The sequence below is a fragment of the Vespa mandarinia genome, chromosome 5 (assembly GCF_050613455.1).
Source record: "Vespa mandarinia isolate Hongniang chromosome 5, ASM5061345v1, whole genome shotgun sequence".
NCBI classification, from domain to species: Eukaryota; Metazoa; Arthropoda; class Insecta; order Hymenoptera; family Vespidae; genus Vespa; species Vespa mandarinia.
Window position 1 is genome coordinate 3,285,001 of NC_140814.1, and position 5,000 is coordinate 3,290,000.

A 5,000-nucleotide genomic window follows, 5' to 3' on the forward strand; every position below is an offset into this window, starting at 1 on the left:
GAGAGAGAGAGAGAGACAAAGAGAGAGAGAGAGAGAGAGAGAGAGAGGTAAGCTACACGCAGAATCCATCTTACGACCCTTGACGATACAACCACGAAACGATGACACTCTTATGCTCGCGAATTTATCATACGATAAATCTTTGATGAGATAACAACGTGTGTATGTAAATATATAACAAAAAGATCGTTCGTTCTTTCTTTCTTTTTTTCTTTTTTTTTCTTTTCTCTTTTTTTTTTTTTGATTGCTTTTTTTTCCTTTAAAAAATCGCATCGTAAAAAGAACGTTGTATTATCGATTCATTTCGGATCGAGATAATCAAATAGATTTTGTACCGTGTTTGAAGTGAAGTGAAGTGAAGTGATGGGATCCTAAAAAAAAAAAAAAGAAAAAGAAAAAGAGAAAATAAAGAAATAATAAGGAAAGAAAAAAATGAAAGAAAAGAAATGTTACCCCGACGAATCTGTTTCTATGGTTAATGTAATATTCATTGTTAATCATTATACGTATGTACATAAATATATATATATATATATGATTTCCATTTGAGATTTCACAATCTTGTTATATTTTCTTTTAGCTTATGCAGAGTACGTGCGTATAAATACGATCAATCAATTATTTATAAACTCGGGAGGGAAAGCGAGGAGCCTTAAAAAAAAAATCAAAAGAAAAAGGAAAAGGGACAGAGGGGACATGGAGAAAGAGAAAAAAAGACGAGAGAGAGATAGTGAGAGAGAGAGAGAGAGAGAGAGAGAGAGAGAGAGAGAGAAAAGGAAGAAGAGAAGACAACGAATGCATCGACTTGACTCCCCTTCGTGATCTGTAAAAGATTGTTTTGTGAAACACGATCGACTGATGCATTCAACAGAGAAAGAAAGAGAGAGAGAGATAAAGAAAAAGGCAAAAAAAAGAAAGTAAGAAAGAAAGAGAAATACAGATATATATATATAACAGAAAGAGTGAGGGGGAGAGAAATAAAAGAATGATGATAACAAGTGCAGTGGGAAGAATAAAGAAACTGAGAAAAAAGATTTCAGAGAAAAGGAAGTAAGAAGAGATAAAGAGACACAGAGAGAGAGAGAGAGAGAGAGAGAGAGAGAGAGAGAGAGAGAGAGAGAGAGAGAGAGAGAGAAGGAGAGAGAGAGAGAGGGAGAGAGAGAGAGGAAGAGAGAGATAAAGAGAAAGTCGAAGGTACTTTGAAGCCTAGGGTGGTGTCGAGTATCAAAGTACATGGGAGCTTTCAGTTCTCGTTATAAAGAGCCCTTCTTCTCTTGTCGCAATGGCGGCCCAAGCGTCGCGTCGTTATTATCGTTGCCCATCGCGTAATATTATTCCATCTTGGCCCTTACGATCTTTTACCATTTACGAAGAAAAAAAGGTTCAGATTTTTAAAAGTCGATCGTTTTCCGTCATACTGATTTTTTTATATATCATATCTCATCGTACAACGTAACGAAAAATACAAAGAGAAATATATATATATATATATATATATATATATATATATATATATATATAGAGAGAGAGAGAGAGAGAGAGAGAGAGAGAGTGAAAGTGAGAGAGAGAAGGAAACAAAAATAGAGTGTAAATGTTTTCATTTACTTGAATGGATTTCACGATGCAACGAAGTGAAAAAACGTTTATGCATGCTATATATATATATATATATATATATATATATATATATATATAAATGTTTATGTACACATACGTACGTATGTATTGTAAATATTGTACGAATGAAGGATGGAAAAAGAGAAAGAGAAAAAAAAGAAAGTTTTACCGATCGATCGGTCGATCGATCAATCAGAAAGTTAAAAATCAAAAGGCAAGTTTACTATGCGTTAAAGAATATTTTTCTATCTGGCTTTTTTTTTCTTTTTTCTCTTTTCTTTTTTCTTTTTTTTTTTTTTTCTTTTTTTTACCTCCAATATATTTTTCATTAACCATTATTTATCTATGATTATTGTTCCTGGCTTTGTCACGCATCGTTATCATTGGATATCTTTTATTATCTCATTTCATCTTGTTCGCAATATCACTCTTCTTTCAACGATATAATCGAAACCATATAAAAGAGAGAGAAAGAGAGAGAAAGAGAGAGAAAAAAAAATATATCACATACGTACGTAAGTATATACGTATGCATGTATCTCATGGAGTGGACAGGGGTGGATTGACCGGTAAAGAGGGGAGCGGGTGATAGAATTAACGAGGCTCCTCTATACAAGGAAGCATCGGAAGCAAACGTGTTATCGCCTTTGATGATAAACGATAACCTTCCGTCTGTCCAACTAAAGCCACCTCTTGTCGATACTACCTTCAATAATGTCCGTGTTGCATTGTAACGTCCGAATAATGGATCTGACTATTGATCATAGAAAGAAAGAGGAAAGAAAGAGAAAGAGAGAGAGAGTGGGATCTATCGTATTTTTTTTTCTTTTTTTTTTTCTTCCTACAATGGAACCAACCGCATACACCATATTACGTTTCAATTATGTCGAATAATTTCAAATTTGTACATCATGGGATACATTGTTTTTATAATAATTCATATTTTTTTTTCTTTCTTTCTTCTTTTTCTCTCTCTCTCTCTCTCTCTCTCTCTCTCTCTCTCTCGATAGAGATTTATCAGATCGTTCATATAGAGGAACATGCACAATGACGAAGAAAAATATGAATTTCTTTCGTATCGATGTTTAATATCGTAATAATTTTCATTTCGATATCTGTCGAGTTACTATTCGTAAACAGATTCTAAATATAATATCTAAACGCGATGGTCCGAACTAAGAAGTCCACGCTGCTTTACCGGATCATGTATTAACCTAGTTCTTATCGATTCTCGCTGAGGTTTCCTCCTATAACCGTGTAGATTCGACGGACATACCAGCCGAGAAAACGTTGGCTTATATAGTGAGCGATGAAATATATTCGACGTATGTACTTTACCGTTCCACGTTTTTTCTCGAATCTTTCCTTAAATTTTCCTTCTTTTCTTTTTTTTTTTTTTTTTTTTTGGGACGGTTTTTTTCTCCCTTTTGTTTTATTATTATTATCGTTGTTGTTGTTTCTATTATTATTATTATTATCATTATTATTATTATTATTATTATTATTATTATTATTATTATTATTATTATTATTCGTTAACTCGAGGACAAACCCTCAACTGTGAAAGAAGAAGAGAATGAAAGTATTGTTACGAACAAGAAAAAAAAAAAAAAAGAAGAAAAAAAGAAAACAGAAAATGGACAAATTATCTCGGCAATTTTTTGTTTTGTTTTTCTTCCTTTCCACTTTCTTTCTTCTTTCTTCTTTTTTGTTTCTTCAAAGAAAAATAGATTTTTAGGTAGACATGTAAGAGCCGTTTCTCGTGCGTTTCTAACTCGAGGCAATCGTAGAAAGATATGAAAACGAGTCGCTAGAGAATCTTTCTTTCTACCTTTCTTTCACTCTCTCTCTCTCTCTCTCTCTCTCTCTCTCTCTCTCTCTCTCTCTCTCTCTCTCTCTCTCTCTCTTTTGTTCGAAATAATTTTAACGTTTCTTCGTGTAAGTACAGCGATGGGAAAAACATATCATCGTACTCCTTTATCTCTCTCTCTCTCTCTCTCTCTCTCTCTCTCTTTCTTTCTCTCTTTCTCTCTCTTTCTGGCTCTTGTTTTTTTTCTTTCCCTAAGGTTAAATTGTTAAAAACTCGTCTACGAATGATATTTGCCATTCCGTTCTATTTTATATTTTCTTTAATCTCATTCAAGTGATATTTAAATTTCACGTACAAATATCATATTTTATATTATATACAATATAACAATTCGTACAATTGTTATTGTCTCGGTTGTAAAGAGGAAAAAAATAAAGAAGAAAAAAAAAAGAGAAAGAAAAAAAATTCTTTTTAAATTGAAAATTTCTATCCCGACTGTGTATTTTTAATTAGAAATTTTAATTAGGAATTAGTTCGTATTAAAGATAGTCCCGTATAATATTTCTCGTACGAAGGTCCCTTCTATGAGCATTTTTCTTTTCTTTTTTTCCTTTCATTATTATTATTTTTTCAATAAATTTTTCATACGCATTACCAACCCTCGAATGACCTGTATCACGACTTTATCCTATATTCATGAATTGAATATATTATAAGAACGAAAATGGAGATGCTAACGCATCTACACGCATCTAATCGGAAACGATGATATACTACGTAACATCTAATAATTTAATATCATGTGAGACATCACGGATGAATTCAGATGTAGGTGGTTTAATAATTTAGAAATATTCCGAATCGATTCGGACATATGTATGTAACCACCGTAAACAAGAAAATTCATGCGGTTGCGTGCGCGCGTTTACATATGTATGGGCCATACAGTTAGTAATAACTGGGTGCAAGTAGTACATGGTTCATCTCGTTTGTGTTTTGTTGAGTGATCAGACATCGCGATTAATGCGCATGCGCGAAATGCGCGATCTCAGGAACGGCGGTACATTCTCGAATCTCTACGGTACTTCATACACACATACACATAAACTTTTCTAAATGTCATATGCCAAGTAAACCGTAATTACAACATACGTTATATATATATATGTGTGTGTGTGTGTGTGTATATAATCATTTTTTATGCGATATCGTGTTTGTTATATATTTATTATCATAGCTAAAGAGGAAAGACAATTTAATTTTCGACAGGTTTCTGCTCGCTTTACTCAATTATTGATTTACGATTAATTTTCGATATTTCTATTTTTGCAAGAATAAAAATCATTTACTAAATTTAACGAAATTAATATCAAGAATGAGAATATACGTATACCTACGAGATCTTCCCTCGCTTTAATAAGAAAAAAAAAAAAAAAAAAAAAAATTGTATTTCGTTACGATGACAACAAAAAGAAAAAAAAATTTATAAGTACGTATATACGTCACAAGCTGTATACATATTATATATATACATATATGTATATATATATATACATATATGTATATATATATA

General features: G+C 32.1%; 1 protein-coding gene across 1 annotated transcript in view; it reads left to right on the plus strand.

Moving 5' to 3' along the window:
- LOC118441665 (uncharacterized) overlaps positions 1-5,000 on the plus strand; it is a 106,150-nt gene that overhangs the window by 89,958 nt on the left and 11,192 nt on the right. The gene's annotated exons all lie outside the window — the stretch shown is intronic.